General features: G+C 41.3%; 1 protein-coding gene across 4 annotated transcripts in view; it reads right to left on the bottom strand.

The window, feature by feature from the left end:
• The window catches only part of NDST2 (N-deacetylase and N-sulfotransferase 2), a 105,219-nt gene that overhangs the window by 64,551 nt on the left and 17,638 nt on the right, over nt 1-23,030 (bottom strand). The window contains exon 1 of one of the 4 annotated variants that reach the window (XM_088669474.1): nt 6,679-7,423. The exons of the other annotated variants lie outside the window; for them this stretch is intronic. The gene's annotated coding sequence lies outside the window, so the exon portion shown is untranslated. Of the gene's footprint in view, nt 1-6,678; nt 7,424-23,030 lie in introns of those variants that run through there. 4 annotated transcript variants of the gene reach the window in all.

Consider the following 23,030-nt stretch of genomic DNA (forward strand, 5'->3'; position numbering starts at 1 on the left):
TCCTGGAGTGGCTCTGAGGATTGTGAGTGCATTCTATTGGCCTGACACATATTGGACCAGTTCTTAAAGACTTGCAGTGGTTGCCAATGTGCTTCCAAGCCCAGATCGAGGTGCCTGAATTGACAAATAAATCCCTAAATGACTTGGGTCCCAATATCTGAAGGAGCATCCTCTCCCATAAAGACCTGCCAAGGTGCTGAGATCTGAGGGAGAGGCCCTGCTCATAGTTCTGCTGCCTTGTGAAATTTGTGGTGCATGAGAGGGCCTTCTCGGTGGTGGCCCCCAGACTGTGGAATGCCTCTCCCAAGTTGCCTCTGGCCTTGTCACTGTATACTTTTTGACATTAGGTCAATATACCCTTTTATTTATTATTTATGCAATTCACAGTATAAAAATACAAGATAAAAAACGAAGAAAATCCATAATAAAAACAAGAACAAAAACACCATAATAATAATAATAATAATAATAATAATAATAATAATAATAATTGTACCCTGCCCATCCAGCTGGGTTTCCCCAGCCACTCTGGGCGGCTTCCAACAGAGATTAAAATACATTAAAAGATGACACATTAAAAACTTCCCTAAACAGGGAACCCCATTCTCCTTCTGCACAAGCCACTGGAGGTGAAATATCTTACATGATTTAATTGTATTGAGCTGTATGTAACCTCCCTTGGGGCCCACAAAGTGAAGGGAGGACTAAAAACAAATAAGGAAATAAAATGTGTCCAAGCATCATTTATTTGAAGACAATGTTAGCTCTTCCTCATTTAAAATGAATGTTGAGGGAAGTAAGAAGTTTATATAACTGAGAACACAATACACAAATAAAGTCATATTCTGGGCTGTGCCCTCAGATAACCCCCTTGATGCCAACAAAGGACCCTGCATCTCTCTCATATATATATATATATATATATATATATATATATATATATATATATATATAAACATTTTTAAAAGCTTTTTTCTGCCATGGGTGACACTGGGCACACAGCATTCTTCCTTCCTTCCCTCTAGAATGCATCACTTGCCTTTTTGTTTGGTGGTAGTAGCCACCATGATTATGATGATTTATTAAGTTATATACTGCTTAATGCCAAAATAGACTTCTAAACTGATTGCTTGTGTTTAGGGTTGTGTTCTTTGTTCATTTGAAATGTTATTTGTTGGGGGTGTTTTGCTTATTTTGGGCGAGGTGTTGCCTCCTTACCCCCTGTACTTTAGAAAAGGTTGTAGATGTTTTGCACACTGTTTTGGAGAGTCTCTGAGCATCATGAGTTTTTCTTCTGTGAAATGGTACTTTGTGGTAACCACGACAGTTTCATAGATTTCCAAATATGGCCCCAGGTCCAAAAAGGTTAGTCTACTCTGGATATCACCCCTTGAATTTAAGGAATTACCTTATTTGCAAATAAGTTAGAGTGGAAGTGATATAAATTAGATTTTAATACGAAGTGCATGGGCAACTATTTTTAATTAGGAGATGAAGATGGATCTGCAGAAAGGAAACTTTCCTAAGTGTGTTCTATATTTTTCTTTCTTTTCAACCCCAGATTGAATCCAGGTGTTATATGCCTTTTTTCAGAATGGGAATAAAATTACAGGAGACATTCTGTCTGTCAACCATCCACTTACCCTCAAAAGGGAAGACAAATCTGCATTGGACACAATGAATATGCACATGTATGTCCTCTTTTGTGAATGGGTTAGAGGGCCCAATTCATACACAATGAACTGGGTCTAGAAAATCCTGCTGGCACCTCTGCTTCTGAGGCACTGCCATGCTGCTAAACTCAGCTAAAGCAGCTCTTAAACATGTGCAGAACACTTAGTACAACAGGAAAACAAGCCAAACATGGACACTTATTCAAATTCAGAAACAGCTTCAGAAATCTAGCTTTATTTTCAGTTCTCATATTCTCCATCTTGTGTTTTAATTATATCCATGTAATTCAGTCCAATGTTTCCAGAGAACAAAAGATAGATTCCCATAAATGACTTTTGAGATGCAAGAATGAACAGCTTATGATTAACAACAATGAAAATGTTTAAAAACCTTCCAGTAGCACCTTAGAGACCAACTAAGTTTGTCATAGGTATGAGCTTTCCTGTGCATGCACACTTCTTCAGATATGAAAACATTCGGTAGAGTTAAAGGTATTAAATGAATTGTTGTGCTGAAAAAAATACAGGTTGCATGGCTAGTATCTTAAGCTGAATTAGACACTCTTCTAGTATACAATTGTCACATTAAAGTACTTTACAGCCAACTAATCAAGTGTTTTATTTAAAAACTTTAAAAATATAAAAAAGGGTTCAACAAGTGTGTGATTGGAAGATACTAAATTTTAGTCTTAAAATGCAAAGCATGTAGTTTCAAAGATATATGGGGAAATAATAAAAGTCTGCCCGCAAAGTAAAGTTCTTTTGACATATAAGCACCAGACCTTCTGAATATACATCTAAAACTACTGTATATGCAGAGTAGTAGCTATTAAAAAGGATGCTGCAGAGATCTGTAACTTTCAAGATATAGATTTTCCTATCTAGACTATACAGTACAGTATCTAGGTATGCTAACAGCAAACTTTCTGCCTTTGGTGCACCCTTCGGAGTTTGAATCCCAAGCAAGATCACTCATCCTCCATGCCCACACCACCACACTTTTGCAAAAAAGAGAAATAAATAAAAGTGTATGGTCTTCATATTTTAGAAGTAGTAGTATCCAGATCCTATTTTCATGTCAAGAACATGTGTGAAACACTTGCAAAGCTTTGACACTGCCAAGTACTCTGAAAGTTCACGCTTACAGAAATAATGCAACAGCTAAAATGGTACAAAAACAGTGTGGTGGAAGGAGAGAGAATGTCCCTTCCTGAGTTTGGTACAGTTTACAGTATTGATTTGAAGGTGTGAGATCTGTTCCACTAAGACAGCAGCTGCATGCTTGAAATGCCCAGGATTTGGTAGTCCAAACCCTTAATATTTCCATCTGGTAGCTCTTCTCATTATGATAGTCTTATGGAAAACTTTGTGGTTGGTATTAAACTAAATAATTGCATGAGTGGAATCATTACTGCTAGTGCAACAGGGGACCTTCTCTCCCCCCCCAGCACTGTACCCAAAACTGTTCCGGATGGTTGCGGGAAGAACCCATAACAGATTTTGAGGTATCTGGGGGAGGGGGGGGCAGTCCTGTTGCACAATGAGAAATCCTAGTGCTTACAGAACATTCTCCTTAGCAGTACACTGAATACAACCCTGTGTGGTTTTCTTCTTGCTGATATGATCACTTCAACTCTAACAGCATATGTTCCTTATGGGAAATCAAGTCAACCTGACCTCTATTTTGCCAACGGCAGTCCCCCCAGCCAGTCTGAACAACAACCAAACTGAATGCAGTTGACCAGTCTTGAATGGCACAGGCTCAGTAAACCACCTGCTGCTGCCTGCCAACAACTGGGAGACTGTCAGTTACCTGGCAGGCTACAGTTGGTGAACTGATGGCGAACTGCATTCAGAAATGTAGGAGAGAGATGGGTGGGGAAAGGAAAATCTGAAAGCTGAAGAATTTCCATCCGAATGATTCTTATTTTGAAGCTCATTTGAAAACTCTATAGATGGGTAAAAATGGGTGAACAATTTGTTAATAAACATAAATGTTTTTAGGGTTCATAACTATTGAAACCATTCTGTGTTTACCCATTCAAAAGTTGCTGGTGAAGAAAAACGAATGGATGTATTTTAAATAATTTTCTTTTAGGACTCAGAAGGGAAGAACTGATTTATGGCAGTAAATACTAAGTAACTGGAACAATACACAATCCTAATCCTAGGATGACATAATTGGAAAGTCATTGAAAATAATCTGTTCCATCTCCCTGCCCTGGTTTAATCCAGAATGCTTTGAATACAGAAATAAAACTAAGTTTAATTTGGGAGGTTAGACTGCAGTCACATATACTCATTTTCATGAACCCAGTGGCAGTTACTTCTAAAGAGACATGTATATGATTGTACTGTACATACATCTGTTGAGGACTATTGTATCCTATGGCTATATTTGAGGCAATTGCTTGGAGCCGCCCATTACTAAAACCACACGGATTGGAATTTCTGAAGCATTTTCCACGTCAAAGCATGGATTGGCTTTTTGCAGAGGGAAGCAAAGCCCAGGGCTATACCAGCTGTGGCAATCACAAATGAGGCGGGAATGTGAAAATTCAACTGTGAATGTTACTTTCCATAAGAGAAGCTCCCCTAACATAATTTTTAGGTACCTATACCTGCACATATGTGGGACCTGCAGGAAAAAATTGCATTATATCCTCTCCTGCTAGCAGCTTTCCTATTCAGGGCTGCTTTCAGCCAGCCATGCACTCCCTCCCTCCAGGATACTCAATTCCCCCTACTGTTTAATTTCTCAGAGGGATGCCAAATTTGAAGATCAGATATTATATTTCTTTATTTATAAAGTGAGATACTCAGGGTCCAAAATTCTATACCAAATAATGCACTTCAGCTGTGGACATGTGTGGTTTACTTACACCTGATTAAATGTGTGTTATTAGAAGATAGGAAGCCTTCATATTTAATTAAATGCTTCCATTGTTGCTATGTAGGGAAGAAGGAAGAGTCTTCTCACCTCCATACTTGCTCTTCATTAGCAGAAGCAGGACTGAAAATAACAACAGTAATAGAGGAATATGCAAGAGAAGGGCTGGAACATGTGGGAAAGGGGTTATTTCCCCAAACACTCCTTGCTGTGAAAAGAATCACTGTTCAGCTTTTTTTCCCACCCCCCCCCCCAAAAAAAAACCCTACATAGGTGAGTCAAAGATTATAGCCTGCATTCAAACAACTAATTCTGCACATTCACAGCTAAGGAGTTTTGGACCTGTGTTTCTTGACACAGGCTGCATTGCAAATCTCTTTTAAAACCGAGCAGAGTTTAGAACTGTGTGAAATATTGTGTATGTGCATATGTCTTCTGTTCAAAATTCTTGGAAATGCTCCAAATAGTGTGTGTGTGTGTGTGTGTGTGTGTGTGTACACACACACATACACACACAGTGTCCACTAACCACTTTTTCAAATTAATTTACAGCAAAAGTATGTACAATACAAGGAGCAAAGCAGACTGTAAATTAGGAAGACTGTAAATTATACTTCCCACAATAATGGAGATTGTGCAGGCTTTGATTCATGGAAACACTAACTACTGGAGCGGGAGGCTCTTCAACTCAAGTCTACCAAGTGAAAAGCAATGCCAGTCAACACACAACATTAGACAGGGATATTGACTTGGGCAACTATATGGAATGGGAAAGCAGAACAGTTTATGAATGCAGGTCGCAACTTCATTAATACATTCCATGAACAAGAATTATTTGTGAGATTAAATGGTAGATTTTAAAGTAAAAACAAGGATGAATCTCTTCGTTTTTTGTATCAATAGACAAATACATTCTGGATATTGTTACAATGGCACTAAATTTTAAACTAGAGAGTGAGAGCTATTTTTGCAAATTAGTAGGTAATGGAAAATGTTTAAATCTGGGTGACTTTAACAGAAGGAAGCATCCAGCTATTAAAAAAAGAATCAGAGCCAAAATTGGGATATTAAAGCAGAATCTGTACATTGCAATAAAAATGTAAGCTTAGAAATACAAAAGTATGTTTGCTTTAAAATATTCCCATATCAGAAACAAGGGAAGTTAAAGAGTCAAAAAAATAAAACGAGATGGGAAATGAAGACTGCACATACAGAGAAGCTGGTGGTGACTGAAGATTTTTCAGTCAGTTCAATATCTGACTAGAATGAAGTCATAATCCTTTCCAGAGGATAATTCACATTGGGTATATGGGGAGAATCCCTCTGGAACTCCAAATATGCTCTGTTTGTTCAGATATCACACACACACACACACACACAAAATCCTCCGATTCCCAAGAGGTAGATGCATTACTGAATTAACAACACTGGAAGCATGACAGAAAACATTCTTGCTTCCCCTAGCAGGAAGCCAACAATGAAACATCAAACAAAACTTGCAAACTCAGTGAGAATCAAAACTCCGAGGAACTGATGAAAAAGCCCTGGTGGTGAAATAGCACCTATCATTCCTTAGTACATGAACAATATGAATTTATATTGACTTGAAATAAAAATTCTTGCACACTTCGCGTCTGGGATGGAACAGGAGGAGAGGCAGATACTAACAAACGTGATCTAAGTAGATAATCAACTACGTACCTCTCCAAAGATTTTCCCTTGAGATCTTAGCTGGAATAAAAACACAGTATGGTTTCAATTCTTGACTATGGATATGCTCATAACCACCACAAAGTTAACACACACTACTGAGTTTTATATCAATTTCCATTCGATCACAAGTGATAACAAAGCTACACAAACCGATTAGAAATTCATGCTGGGGGTGAAAGATTGCTATATGCTCCATCCCTAAGCCACACAGCAGAAAGAGCAAGTTAAAGTTCAAACACCACATCATTAATATCATGTAAAGGGCTTGGCACTAAGACATACCATATGCTGTTTAACAACAGATGCACTAATACAGCTTCACCAGTGCTGTAGGGTAAGAAAGCAGAGCTAATTCATAATAAATTAAACATACTTATGACATTTGGATAAAGAAATCCTTACCTTTTCCTTTAACTGTCCAAGGTTGTATCCTCTCCAGAAACAGAAGCACAAGAAATACAGGAAGGTATTGCTTTCTCTGTGTGTTCTGGAAAATGTGGATGGGCAGTGGAAGGAGCAAATAGGCAAGTGAGCATTCATGCTTCAGCTAGCCAGCTTGCAGATGAAGCTTTGCAGCTAAGTCCCCAAGACCTTCTCACGGCCGCTGATCTCATCCACGAAACTGAAAGAGCATCTCAGCAGGACACTGCCAGCTTCCCTTTCAGAGCCCTCTCACTGACAACCATTCTCTGGCAAGTGAAATGTCAAGAACCAGGCAGGGGCGGTGTTTGGAAAAGGAGGGAGGTGGAGGGATAAGAGATTCTCACCATCCATCAACCTCAAAACCTATTCAGCAAACTGCTTGAATGGAGCCGGCATTTCATTCTCCATGGTAACTGGAGATGGAAGGAAGATGGGAAGAACGCAAAAAGAGGCACGTTGAGCTGGTCTGGGGGAAAGTGGCATTAAGAAAAGGATGGGAGCATTCCAAACCCCAGCCCATGCCTTCAGCTTACAAGGAAGGAAAAATAAAAGGTCTCTTTCAGCTTCCACCTCTTTCTTCCGGGTGGCAGAATTTCCTGGTATTCAGGCAAAAGCACTTTCCTCTTGGGGTGCAGAAAACCAAGTAATTTGCTGCTCTAAGTACTGCTAATGGAAAGCAAGCTGTCCCATTTGCTATTGAAGGAGCAACTGCTATCAACTGCTTCATGCTCTCTTGATGATCGACATACAGAAATGTATCTATTTCATAAGCCATAACTTTGAGCAGTATACACAAGAATTTGACATCTACAATACTATAGTAGCATATGATCTGGGATAGCTCAGTTGGTAGAGCATAAAACTATGGGCGTCTTAGTCAGGGTCATGAGTTCGAGCCTCACATTGCACAACCGATTCCTGCATTGCAGGACTAGATGATCCTTGTGGTCCCTTCCAACTCTGCAATTCTATGATTCTAGAGATAAAACCTTAAATGAAAACAGAATAAAACTGAGAGGAATAAAAGTATTCAGCCAGCTAAAAATACAATAATTTAAACGCTTTGGCAAATAAAAAACGTTGAACCTGGCACTGAAAGGATGCAATATCCTTTACTATTAAAAGGATTAAAGAATTCATTATAACACTCAGCTTTCATTAACAGCAGGGTAATATCTTTGCTAGGTTCAACTAAATTTTGTCCATTTTCAGCAAAGTTACTCATTTTGCCATGACAGCCAACAGGCATAAACCAAATTCATCTTACAATGAAAGAGCTACCAGTACAGGTGTTCCTCTGCCTGAAAATCAGGTTGCACATCCATCTCCTCTTGAACGTGGCTCAACATTATCTGATGCAATGAGCAAAGTGCTCTCAAAAACCAGAAAATTTAACTGAAGGAAAAGCAGACACTAAATACTGAAAAGCTAGACTTCACCTGACCCACATTAAGAAGAACCACATACAATTTAGCTTATAATAACATTCTGACCCTTGGGCATCCTCCTCTTGTACATTAAAATTTGAAAAGCCACTACAAAAGTCCTTATTTCACGCAGATTGTGCCCAAATTAACATCCTAACCCTACAAAGCTACTGAGTTTCAAAAGGAATAAGATTAATGCACAATAACCATACAGAGGAATTAAAAACACAATGAATTCAGGCTGCACCAGCCGATAATATACTATATTGAGAACTTCTATCAGAGTCCTTTCCCTCTCAGCATCTCAAAAGTTTCCTTTCTGTAGCCCAAACTCCTTTATATTGGGACTCCGATTCAGTTTTACTCATTCTAGAGGTATTGCACCATGGCTCTGTATAGCCTGAGTAATTCTAGTCCAGGCATCCCCAAACTGCGGCCCTCCAGATGTTTTGGCCTACAACTCCCATGATCCCTAGCTAACAGGACCAGTGGTTGGGGAAGATGGGAATTGTAGTCCAAAACATCTGGAGGGCCGATGTCTGGGGATGCCAGTTCTAGTCCATATTTGCAAGTCTAAGCAATTTAAAACTCAAAAACACTGTGCAGTCACATTACTACACTGTTTTCGTATTCTACAGGTTTGAACGGAACATTACATTTCTTCTCTTCTCCATCCCTGACCTTCCTACATTGACCAAGGAGGTCTGAAGGACAGTAAGCACATTTGGCTGCTTGCATTCTCCCTCCAAACCTTCCCACTTAACATGTGGTGGTCAGGGGCCAGGGGCCAAATATACAAGTTAAGCATGCCTGAATAGGCCTTGTGTTGCCCTCATCTTGGGACCAGTAATGCAGATATGAAATGCTGGTCAACCTAAAACATGTTAACAGCTAAAATTAAACCTCATAAAATTGAAATTTTGGGAGCCTGGGAAGGGAAGGGAAGCTAAAAAAGCTGGATGCCTAAACAGTATGCTAATAAAAGCACTGGTTCACGCTGATCTAGAGAAACACCTTGAGCACAAAAAATTAATCAGACTTCCCTTCAAATAATTTATATCTAATCAATTCACTGCACTGAATGCACACTGTGATGGATTTCTATTCTATCATTTCGAACACCACCTTGTTTTTTTAAAGAGGGATTTAATATATAATGAAACTGCAGGGAACGAGATTTATAATTCCATCCCACCCTCACTATTCAGCCTCCACTCTCAGGACTCAGATGAAATGGAAGAATGCGCAACGGCCATGTCACTTGAACACTGCCCGCAAGGCAAGCAGTCTGTTACCATAATCATCCATTTAAGCTTCCACTGGATACTGCCTCTTCTGCACATTCCATCTGATGAGAGTAGATCACATGGGTCTTTTGTTATATGCATCACTAACTTGTTACAAAAATCTTTTCAGGGATGGGAACATGTTCTTTTAAAAAGGGCACTTAAAAAGCAACATGGAGGTTGCAGGGAAAATATTTTATGATCCAAGTCTTTATGGCGATCTTATATGCAAACCCAAAAAGGGAGACTATTTTTCCTCTCTTTGTTCTGGCAAGGCGACACGGAAACATCCCATAGTTTCACGTTGTTCACAACGAAGGAGAGGAAGAAGTCCGAATAGCAAAAGGCTTCCGTGTCTTGTTCAACATAGCACTCAGGCACTCCTGTGTACAGTGGAACCCCTACTTACGAATTTAATCCGTTCCAAATGCACATTCATATGTAGAAACATTCGTAAATCGAAACAATGTTTCCCATAGGAATTCATTGGGAACGTATTAATTCGTTCCGGAGCCTTACCTCCCTCGCTGCCCTGGGCTTGCCGCCGCCGCCAGATCGGGACCTCGCTGGCCTCGTTGCCCTGCGCTCACCGCCGGATCAGGCCCTCACTGGCCTCGTTGCCCCGCACGCGCCGCCACTGCTGGATCAGGCCCTCGTTGCCGCCGCCGCGAGGTCGGCCTTCTGCAGCGAGCGGGGCCACGGAGGAGCGAGAGGCAGAGGCCTCAGCCGCCCGGCCCCTACCTGTAGCGCTCACTTACTTGCCTGCCTGCCTGCTGATGGCTTCTCTTTCTCCTTTGCCTGCTCCGAGCTCTGTGAGCGCTTGGAGCAGGCGAAGGAGAAAGAGAAGCCATCGGCAGGCAGGCAGGCAGGCGAGCGAGCGCTACAGGGGCGGAGGTGGGGCCTGATCCGGCCGTGGGCCGAGCGCCGGCGGGAGGCCGCTAGCGGTGGAGGCGGGGCCCGATCCGGATGTGGGCCGAGCGCCGGCAGGAGGCCGCTAGCGGTGGAGGCGGGGCCCGATCCAGCCGTGGGCCGAGGGCCTGAGGTGGTGGGAGGCTGCTAGCGGAGGCGGAAGGGTCTGATTCGGCCGTGGGCCAAGTGCCCGAGGCAGCGGGAGGCTGCTAGTGGCAGCGGCGGGGGCCCGATCCAGCCTTCGGATGTCGAAAAAATTCGTAAGCAGGCCCCAATTTGTATCGTTCGTAAGTAGAATTTGTCGTAAGTAGGGTTATTCGTTAGTCGAGGTACCACTGTATAGGGACAACATAACCTTTACAAGTAATTAACAGAGGAGCTTAAAAACCAGAACCTTTAACTCACACTACATAAGACTGCTAACATCATAAGATATCTAAATCCCTGTAATACCAACATCAGATGGCTGTGTTAAATGACCCCAACAAGTTTCCTACATCCTTATACAGTATGTAAGAATCCCCCCCCAGGTGCAAAGAAGTGTTGAAGTTTTGAAATTAAAAGAGGCAAATAAAATAAAAACCAAAGGAAAATACACAGAGAGAGTATTTTAAAACTGCTTGGCAAGAATTTTTGAATGCTGATGATAGTTAAGCCAGCAGAGAAAAAATAAAGGGTCTATAGGATATTCATATTTACTATGTGTCACTATATTCAATGGTATTTATGTCCCAGTAAGGGTGCGGTCTAAACCACAGAGCCTAGGGCTTGCCGATCAGAAGGTCGGCGGTTTGAATCCCCACGATGGGGTGAACTCCCGTTGCTCGGTCCCTGCTCCTGCCAACCTAGCAGTTTGAAAGAACGTCAAAGTGCAAGTAGATAAATAGGTACCGCTCCAGCAGGAAGGTAAACGGCGTTTCCGTGTGCTGCTCTGATTCGCTAGAAGCAGCTTAGACATGATGGCCACATGACCCTGGAAGCTGTATGCTGGCTCCCTTGGCCAGTAAAGCGAGATGAGCGCCGCAACCCCAGAGTCGTCCGCGACTGGACCTAATGGTCAGGGGTCCCTTTACCTTTAAGGGTGTGCAGAACTACATACAGCTTAACAAATCAATCCTACTCATGTCTACTCTGAAGTATGTCCCACTGAACTTGACAAGACTTATTCTCAAGTAAGCATGTGCTGGATTGAGGGCCACAATAATACAGAGAACAAGGCATGGTTTTTATAATTCTAGAATATCTCACAAAGGAACTCACAAGATGAAACAAGTAAATCTGTTCACATGATTATGTGCAGGGTGGAAGAAGTAACTGTTTTCTCTTTCCTTTGTCAAACGGTTTGAGAGATGTTGTATTAGATGTGCTGCCCAGTTTTAGTTTCCAAGATTAATAAGACAAATACTGGTGGGAGGTGTGGGTAGATACCATAAGATATTGAGTTACAAGCCATATCTGCTCTGCTTTCAGGCTGATGTGGCACAAAAGCAAAAGAAAATGAAAAAATATATCAAACTAGAAATTAGGATAGTGGTAATCAATATATATAAAAGCTGACAGAACTTTTAGCCATCTGATTTCACAATTCAGGCCTTTTGCATATTACAAAACAACAGATCTGGGTTTGCTATAGACTACAGCAGTGTTTCCCAACCTTGTGCCTCCAGCTGTTTTCGGACTACAATTCCCATCATTCCTGACCACTGGTCTTGCTAGCTAGGGATGATGGGAGTTGTAGTCCCAAAACATCTGGAGACACAAGGTTGGGAAACACTGGACTAGAGTATAAGCATAACAGAAATGTGTGGTATATTTATGATAAACGTACGGTACCTGTATGATACATGTTTGTCGCAGTTCACTCTCTTGGGGGTATACCTAAGAAATGTGTGCTAATGTCCCTCAGTTTGAGGCATTTGTGTTTCTAGCAACAAAATCCATGATAAATGCAAAACACATTTTTCTTCTAGTTGCAATATCTATACCCTGTAGCCACCCCGTGATAACTTGTTCACATGTCTTTGTCCCTCATACAGCAAATTTCCAAATTGCCAACATATTCCTAACTTCCTTCCCTTCAACAGTCAATGTCCTTAGCAAAATCTGTAAGTCAAAACTGTATGCTAATTCAATACAGTACTAAGTTTGTCCAGCTTGCACAATTTTTCTATTTGCAGAACTCCTAATTTAGAAGGCACTTGCTATATGTTGCACACAGTTATGCATAACAAAAGTTACATCTTCCAATGAAAACTGCAACTTGGAGGAAGCAATTTGGAGCAGAGAAATGGAATGGAGGAAGCACTGGTTTGTCTTGTGTTCCACCCGTATTTGATTAAAAATTTTTTTGAGAGGAATAAGGATGCAAAACAATAAGTATGCCAAAAAGGGAGCAAACAAATATGAATGAAGAATGAATACCAGAAAAAGATGGTACTACTTTCAGTTGCTGATGGCTTACTCCACTTTGCTAGAAACACATGTACAGAAATAATAGTTCACAATAACTTTGCACCTTCCAAATCAACTACAGTTCCTAGACTCCAGAGAGTCTTAAAGGGAGCTAGCTACTGTGTTTGCTCCAGTTGGCAGATTTATTTTACATTTAAAATCTTTGACATTTGAAACACCAAAGGAGTTGAGTGCTGAAGAACCAAGGGTTTTAGTAAGTGCTCTAACTGGGCATCTGTATAAGGGAAGTATACATTTAGCATGTTGATATAATGAATTTTGTTGCATGATAAGGGATCGAAACACCAATATGGGATAAGCTTTTTTTCAAAATGGTTGCAAATTGGGGGGATGGATTGGGGAATGACTGGATAATTCATATTGGCCTCGTTCACACGGCATGGCAAGCCAGACTGTTATCTCCCACAACCTCTTGTGGGCAAAGTTTGAAAGGTGAGCGGAGCTGTTTTCCCTGCTTTTTTGCCCACTGTTTTCCACAGCACTTTGAAAGGGGCTTTGCAGGCACCAGCAAGAGTGGAGGTGTCTACAAACACCCTTACAGGCCCAGCCCCAATCTTACCTGCCCCACACCTAACATTATATGATTTTGGTGTAGGGCAGTTAGGTGTGGCTTAGCTTTGCAGGAGAAAAGGAGAGGCTGGTGGGTCTAAATAGGCATGTAACCAAGAGGTCCCCCACTGCTGCTTTAAGTCATGGTTCAAAGGTGAACTCCACAGAGTGCTGGAGCACACTGCTAAAATTTCAGCCTTTTCACTTCTCTGCCATGCTGCCAGAAGCTAAGCCATAGTTTAGCTTAGCATTACATCCAAACCTGGGCTTGCGGTATGCTCCCTCCAAACACACCTAAGAACAAACCATTACAGTGGTACCTCGGGTTACGAACTTAATTCATTCTGGAGGCCCGTTCTTAACCCAAAACCGTTCTTAACCTGAGACGTGCTTTCGCTAATGGGGCCTCCCCCTGCTGCTGTGCCACCAGCAAGCAATTTCCATTCTCATCCTGGGGCAAAGCTCGCAACCCGAGGTACTACTTCCGGGTTAGCGGAGTTTGTAACCCGAAGTGTTTGTAACCTGAGGTACCACTGTACTTTTCAATGTTAATGGGGGGGGGAAACAACCACTGCCATTTTATGTCATGTACACAGATTTACATGGATAGTGTTGGCCATATGGCTTTAGTTAGATTTAGAAGTTAAAAGCAGGATACATAGAACAACCCTAACATACCAGCATCATACATAATACAAGTAACCCCTGCAAAACAATTTTGGGGTATGATTGTCACAAGACTGATAAAGCGTATCACATCCTATTTGGAGCCTCACGGGTAGGTTATGATTTCATGCGATAAAACACTGCAAGATATTTGTTCTTCAGTTACTGTTCTACACGTCCCATGATATGATAACTAGAAAAGATAGCCATATCAAACTGACCTGTTTATTCTTGCTACAAAAGGAGGAAATGGTGGTTTCTATTATTTTCTGGTGCCAAATCCCCCCACCCTTCCAGCTAGGCTTCATCCAGGCATGGTATTTAATGCATAAGTTTTACTGATTATAATGGCAGCATTTCTGTCCTGATTTCTAATGTTCCTTTCGCACTGCAGTACCTATATGCCACCATGTCACACTAAGTTTCATTCACAGCAGTACGTACCGAAGTGTAAAAAGGAGCTTAGAAATCACTGTCTCCACTCAATAGTTGTTGAGCAGAGGGGGCAATCCTGGAGCATCACTCCAATCCTCTAGATTGATCCTACAGCTGAGCTATTATATACTAAGTTCTGAACTATTACTTGAGCTCCTACATTCTGTGAGGCTTCAAGGCTATGATGTAGCACAGCTGTAGAGACAGAAACAGAACTTTAGAGCATGAGACTCTTAACCTAAGGGTCGTGATTCTGAGCCCCATGTTGTGTGAAAGATTCATGCATTGCAGAGGACTGGACTAGACCCCACTTGTTAGGGTTTTCTCTTATCAGACATCATACACAAACTATGGTATGCAAACTAACTCAAAACTATCACTTTTGGTTTTCTCAACTCGTGCTTTGTCAATTCTGACATCAAACTCAGCCATGTGGTAAAGCTTCCTTAACCATGGTGTGCATAGCTGCCAAGTTTTCCCTTTTCTTGCGAGGAAGCCTATTCAGCATAAGGGAAAATCCCTGAAAAAAAGGGATAACTTGGCAGCTATGATGGTGTGGCATGATACCTGAACTGAGCTAATGAGATTTGATATTTATGATCAAAATGTGTTGCGCTAAGATACACCAATACACTTTAAAAAGTTTTCCTCCATGTTTGCTTGTGATCTGTTATGCCCCATATTCCCCTTCAGTTTTCATCCCAGTTCTTACAGTTCAAATAGGCTTTTATGGAAATCACTGCTCAAAAGCCAATTCCATACGACGGTAACATAAAAGGAGGGATTGGCACTCTCAGTTTGCAATCTCACAACTAGATCTCTTCAATTTGCAAAAGCACATTACTGTCACACCATGACATTGGAATGGTCAATTGCCCCAACTGTTAATGCTCTGTATCCAAGTGCTTAGTAGTATGTGTTAAACACATGGCATATGCCACTCTAGCAGCAATCATATTAACACTGCAATGTTGCAGTTTTTATACATTTTCAGGATAAGGCAACTTCACGCCCTGAACACTTCTCCATGATACAAGCTGAAAAGCCCGTACCTTTCAGATCCTCTCTTCTCCATGCTTCTGGAAAATGACTAAAAATATTGCAGTGCTTTGACAGATCACACTTAACATTCTATGAGCCGATAGTTCATATTCCAGTGGGCAAAATCTAATCTGCACTCTGAAGTAACTGATATTGGCAGGTCTAACATTCTGCAACTCAATGGAATGTAAATATATTTCAAACATATGGACTTTGAGCACTCATCTTCCAACAACCCCTTTGGTTAGCAGCCAGAACAAAACTCGTAAGCCGATTTGTAATAAGAACAAAGTCACTCCTTTCAGCTAAAAGAGGGAAGAAAGGACAACTTGGATTAGATAGTTACAGAGCAGGAAAATTAGAGCCTAGATAGAGATTCTTTCATAGAGATTCTTTCATAGAGATTCTTTCATAGAGATTCAAGGTTAATAATAATAATAATAATAATTTATTTATACCCTGCCCATCTGGCTGGGTTTCCCCAGCCACTCTGGGCGGCTTCCAACAGAAAAATAAAATACAACGATCTATTAAACATCAAAAGCCTCCCTAAACAGGGCTGCCTTCAGATATATTCTAAAAATCTGGTAGCTGTTTTTCTCTTTGACATCTGATGGGAGGGCATTCCACGGGGCAGGCACCACTACCGAGAAAGTGCTCTGCCTGGTTCCCTGCAACTTGGCTTCTCGCAACAAGGGAACCGCCAGAAGCCCCTCAGTGCTGGACCTCAGTGTCCGGGCAGAACGATGGGGGTGGAGATGAACGAGGCCATTTAGGGCTTTAAAGGTCAGCACCAACACTTTGAATTGAGCTCGGAAACGTACTGGGAGCCAATGTAGATCTTTCAAGACCGGTGTTATGTGGTCTCGGCGGCCACTCCGTCACCAGACTAGCTGCCGCATTCTGGATTAGTTGTAGTTTCCAGGTCACCTTCAAAGGTAGCCCCACGTAGAGCGCATTACAGTAGTCCAAGTGAGAGATAACTAGAACATGCACCACTCTGGCGAGACAGCCGTCCTGGACAAAGAATTGACCTGTGCCTCCATGGACAGCTGTGAGTCCAAAATGACTCCCAGGCTGCGCACCTGGTCCTTCAGGGGCACAGTTACCCCATTCAGTACCAGGGAGTCCTCCACACCTGCCCGCCTTCTGTCCCCCACAAACAGTACTTCTGTCTTGTCAGGATTCAACCTCAATCTGTTAGCCGCCATCCATCCTCCAACCGCCTCTGGGCAGCTGGGGAAGGACTCAGTGGACAGAACTTATGCCAACCCAATTCCCCCCCGCCCAAAGGCTGTTCCAGAAGTGAGGTAGGCATAGGACTAGGCAAAGAGAGACTTACTGTACACCTGTTCCTAACCCTTTTCATTCTGGTCACATGACCTAAGCACAGTGGAACTTAGATGGCAAAAATGTTGCAAGTCAATTTTCTCCTGAGTGAAGTTTGGAATAGGGAAGCAATGCTGGCTTTCTATAATTACGAGTGCTCTGCCAGAGCACTATCTTAACAACACAGTGGAGTGCAGTGTCCTGTAGGTTGCCAGTCCATTTCTGAAGTAAATGGTGTATGGTTTGGGGCACAGGTCCCTGAAGGAGACCTTCTCCTATACCGGCCCGTGCACCGAGATAATTGTCAGAGCACTTATCCAGATGCTACCATCTTCTAAGAATGAATGGGGAGAGACTGAGAAAGGGGCCTTTGGGGCTATGGAATTCCATCTCTGGATCACTCTCCCTAGTGAGGCTCATGTGGTGCCAGCTCTCATGTTTTCAGCAGCAGATAAAGACCTTTGTATTCCCCCCCCCAGCTTTTAAAAATTGATTTTACTGTGCTCCAGCAATGATGCTCTGAAAAAGTATTAGTTCTTTTTAAAGCCTGCTGTGTTTCAAGAAGCCCCTTCTCAGGGACACTGTGTTCTATGTTCTAAATACTGTAGTTGCCTATATCAACACCATACATAATACAATTAATATTTTGGAGGATGAACAAACAGAATCCAGGGGGACATGTACAGAAATTAACAGCAAGGACCTCTTCTCTCCACATGAATCAACCCAGATCCTGCAATCATCATACACTTTACTGAGAAGCCATTATGTGTTTTGGGGCTCCATTAAAAGGATAAAGAGCAAAGGGGACAAGCAGCATTCTTGATTAATTTTCCCTGCTTGATTTTATAAAGCAGAGGTGACCCCAAAAAGCTGACTGATGTTGGAGGAATTATAGAGGCTGGGATTACATTTAGAGCACATGCTCCTCATATACTCTTCTCTAGTAAAATTTCTAAAAAGTAGGCCCATTCAAGACAACTGACCACCCTCAAGCCATACCTGGATGGTATGACCAAAGGGAGCACTGACTTTTAAAACACTAGAAATGTAAACATTATATTTTACAACTATACTTATTTACTTTAGACAGCTGCTTTAGACCACTTAAGATATTAAGAGCTGTGAATGAAGGCAGAACACATAGACAGCTCACCGAATTCAGTAACAGAAATTACCTTAAACAAGTATATTACAGATTTACAAAACCAAACCTGAAACAGTAGTTTAAATATTAAGTGTGCAAGGATAAAGCCTTTATCTTCCAACATCTTCACAAATAAAGATTTGGCATGCTACCTCAGAAATTATTCAGTAACTTGGTTCTTTTTGAGTCCCTATTCCACTGAAGTGTTTCTCAAAAATCCCATACATAATTATGATTTATATAGTACCAAATGCATGCCAAACACTTTACAAAAGATCAACAGATCTCTGCCAGAAGCCACTTTAAATATTTTTTTATTTAATAATCAATGTAAAAAGATTTTACAACTTCTTGGAAAACTGCTGAAGGGAACTGGAAAGACTCACCAATGAGTCAATCCCTTATGGAAATTATGCTTCTTGTTCCAGTGCACTAACTTGTGTATGTCTACTCAGAAATAAATCTCAATGACTTCAACAAGACTTACAAGTGAGTGTGTATAGGATTACTGCCTGAGAGATCTGAAGGATGGGGAAATATAATAATAATAATAATAATAATAATAATAATAATAATAAATTTTTATTTATACCCCGCCCTCCCCAGTCAAAACCGGGCTCAGGGCGGCTGACACCAACAGAACCACAATAAAACATAAAAACAATTAATTAAAATACAGATTAAAATACAGTATTAAAATTTAAAGTGCAGCCTCATTTCAAGTAGGCCATAAGTGGCTGACACCAACAGAACCACAATAAAACATAAAAACAATTAGTTAAAATACAGATTAAAATACAGTATTAAAATTTAAAGTGCAGCCTCATTTCAAGTAGGCCATAAATCCAAGCCATGAGGGAGAAAAACACAGGGGTCAGGCTGAGTCTAACCCAAAGGCCAGGCGGAACAGCTCTGTCTTGCAGGCCCTGCGGAAAGATGACAAATCCCGCAGGGCCCTGGTCTCCTGGGAAAGAGCGTTCCACCAGGTTGGGGCCAGTACTGAAAAGGCCCTGGCTCTAGTAGAGGCCAATCTAGCCATCTTATGACTCGGGATATACTGGTGGAAGCCTGACTTAAAACAAGAAAACCTACCCAATAGTGATCAAGAACGAGGGCAAACTCCCAAGCATTCTTCTGAAACAAAGAAGCTTAGGGTAAAGTTTCAAAACGAGCAGATAATTCCTTTTAAGAAACAAAAGCAATTTCAAGAAGGGCTGATGTGTTTTTCTGAAGGAGATAAATGAGGCACACAAACGTATCACCACTATATAAAAATGCAAAGAAAGAATATGAATGAATGCTTACAACTTACGGGGGGAGGGGAGAAATACATCTGAAAAATTATCAAGGTTTCCACATGCATCATTTGATAGATGGCACAGAAGCTTGAAAAACATTTCTGTACTGCCCTATACCTGACTACAGTGGTACCTCTACTTACGAATTTAATGCGTTCCGAACGCACATTCGTAAGTCGAAAAATATTGTAAGTCGAATCCCATAGGAATGCATTGGGATAAAAAATTCGTAAGTAGAAGCAACCCTATCTAAAAAATCATAAGTAGAAGCAACCCTATCAAAAAATTCGTAAGTAGAAAAAATCCTATCTAAACCACATCCAAGATGGCGGACGGAGCTCCATTCGTAAGTAGAAACATTCGTAAGTAGAGTTACCACTGTATCAGGTTTTCCAAAGTAATAAAAATAAAATGAAGAGAAATTTTAGGTTGTACAGAGGTTTTTACTCAGAGGCAGGGCTTTTCTGCCTTTGAGACTCCCTCAAATGCTTCTCCTGCCTCCTGTCCCTCCCCCATACTCAGGCTCCTGGTCTCCCTCCAGTGACTCCCCTCTTCCACCAACCTCAGCACCTGTTTCACAGAACCTCACCAATTGCTGGCTCCTTCCCCTGGCTCATCCTCCTGTTCCCCTGCCTCCTCTGCCCACCCACCCCTGTGGACTCCTGCCTGCCCCTGACAAAATGCATAAGGCATAAAACTTTTACAAACTGTGGAGCACTTAATGCCCAGAAATGATCTTCATGGATGCTGAAACTTACATCCTGATGAATTAGTTATACGGTATGCTTTGAGGTGATTTGTGTCATTAGCTACATTGATGGAACAGATATTTCTAAGATGTGGGGAAATTTCATACAATGAAAGCACTGTGTATCATATCCGGGTGGGTAATAGCTTTTGACATGAGGGAGGTTTTCTTTGGGGGGGGGGGGGGACACAGATGTGTATTAAACCATTTCATCCTGGCATATGGGTTATTCTTCCTTTTAAAAAACATGGTTTCACATTGCTGCATTATGCTATACTGTATTATCTATTGTTTATTAAGTTTCTCCTGGGCCATAATAAGGATCATTCTTATGTATTTTCTTGTGAACACACAAGATCGTGTCTGTTACTTCTTACACACATAATCATTTTCAGAAGCGTTTGCTCGAATTATTAAATCTTGCTGGAAGATAATGGAATCGAGCTACAGCAAATTTCCTAAATGTTATTATCACATGTGTTGTAATTAAACAGTCTGATTCGCAATGCCTAAAAATAAAGTAAAAATGGTGCTTGTGACCCACATTTTATCCTTTGCAAACCGCTTAGAGGTTTCGTTTACAACTATGCGGTATGTAACTATTGTTAAGTAAACAGTTTTTGCAATCCACTTTTTAAGGGGGGCACAATAGTAGTACATGCTTTGTAGCCAATAAAAATTCCTTTCCAATTAGAGTTTACAGAATAAAATTGGTCAAATAAATAATGAGTTAGTGAAATGTCTTACTTTGTGATGGTGACCATCATGTTATTACTAGTAAGATCCACACAAAGAATGACATGATGGATATTATACAATTATATAAGTTTGTGAATTGAATTAAACTATTTGTGTACACTGATAACTAATTTTGCTATTAAATGGCTCATGTACCATGCAAACCTTTGAGGATAAGACCCTACTTTGTCAGATGTGTTAAGTAGTTTCCTGAATACGCATATATACATCCTGACAACAAAGGAAAGAAGAAATTATTCCCCTCCCATCCCCTTGCCAAAGGTCAGAAAGTCAAGCAATTTAAGAGAGTCAGTGGCAGACACATCACAGTACTATGTGCACCACAAGTGAACACAAAACCCAATCAGCATGGATATGACCCTTGCCAAATAGCAGCCACTGGAGCTGAATTTTTCCCAGAGTAGAAGTGATAAGTCTGTTGTTGCAAAAATATTTAAGTCTTAGGGGACATTTAAGCCTGTTATGGCATAAGCTTTCATGTCCCACTATTCACCTCTTGGATGCACTTATTTGATTATGTTTATAAACCTCATCATATAAATCCCATATCTCTACAATGAACTTGTTAAACCTAAAACCATCATTCAAATCACTGTTCAAAACTCCTATTGTTCTAGGGCCTAGGCACATTTTGCAACTGGGAATTTAATTGGCGCAGGCAGTTTCTGAGCTCTGGGTGCAGTAGTATGCCTAAGATTTCAGATTAAAATTGCACAGTGGAAGGAAAGGAGGACCTTTTTCTGACTCCTCACTTCCAGCTACTCTCTGAAGCCTGGATAAGAGACCCTCTTAAGAATATTACGGGGTGGACAGGGGAAGGACTAGACCATGCGGAAAATGAACACAATATTTTATTTCAGTAGACAGAAAGGGTGTTTTTTAGGTTCCAAGACACTGGCATATTTATATGTCAATGTTAACACCCTGAAGCAAATAGACAACCAGAACAGATTCTTTGCGACCCATGTTACAGAGTCCTACCTAGTTGTGCGACTCAACGATCTGACAGTCACACTCATGCATGAAGTGTTATCCTAAATTGGCAGGTATATACACACAACTGTAGAAAGAGAGAAAGAAAATCCAAGCAGTGAGGTCAGAGGGAAGTAAAACGCAAAAGGTACAGACTGTGACAATTACATTAAATCTGAAATGTCTGCAAAATAATTACAGTCAGTGCCAAGAATCAGATGCCAGGAATCATGAGCTAAGGGTCAGACACAGTGGAGACTCTTGTTGCCTAGGCAATGTTCCAGCCTTACATATGGAAGCCTTCATGGTTCTCCCAGGTAGGAGGAGACAACGGCTGGCCTGGTTGGGCACAGTTGCTTAACAGCCTAGAAACAACCCCGGAATATCTAGTCCAGGGCCTGCAATGCATGTCCCTTTATGAATGCCGTGAGTGCCTACAGGCCCTGTCCCTGCCTCTCTCCACCTGGCCCAGGTGGGGCCTCATAAGGGGCCTCATAAGGACTGCTGCTGTTGGTGCTGCTCAGGACTCCTGCATCTCCTCCCTCCACCCCTGGATGCCAGTCTTCCAGCCCCCCATCTGTTCCTTCTCCTTCCTCCTCTTCCATTTGGGCTTGCCAAATGTCAGATACTGATGGAGTCAAGGGGCTCATGAAATCAACTGACTAGTCAATTTTGTGAAATAATGGTCCAAAATTAATATTAATTAATCCATATTATATCAATTAATACTAATGTTAAGTGTTAATTTTATTAGGACAAGAAAAATACAATCAAATATTTGTGCTAATCACAAAAAAAGTTTTAGCAGATGGTCAACAAGGTAATTTTTACTATGCTACAAGGTTTGCCACCAAATGTTGTAAAAGCTAGGGAGCAATCTCCCCATACCTCTTCCCTTACCGACACCTTAATGAAATAAAAAAGTTAAATTGTCACCTACCATGGTCAAACGAAAGGCAATCTGTTGACTATAACTGATCAACAAATTCAGTGGCATGCCAGTTTAGGCTACTAGCATACAATGAATCAAAGATTTAGGTGAACAGTTTGCAGTTTGCAGGCAAACAGTTTGCAGGCAAACTGTTCCAAGATCCAGGCAAGAAAGTTCCAAGATCCAGACATGCAAGGGTTCAGGAGACAGAGTAACCCAGAGCCAACTCAAATCAACCTGGAAGGCAAAAACAGCAGCCGAACACAATTAAACCTTTGGAGAGACATCTAGAATCATCTGTTACAGAACCTGCCTGATTTTTCACAGCAGCCAGTTGGTCAACGATCAACACATTTGTTTCA

This window comes from Zootoca vivipara, chromosome 5 (assembly GCF_965207765.1).
Source record: "Zootoca vivipara chromosome 5, rZooViv2.hap1.1, whole genome shotgun sequence".
Classification (NCBI taxonomy): domain Eukaryota; kingdom Metazoa; phylum Chordata; class Lepidosauria; order Squamata; family Lacertidae; genus Zootoca; species Zootoca vivipara.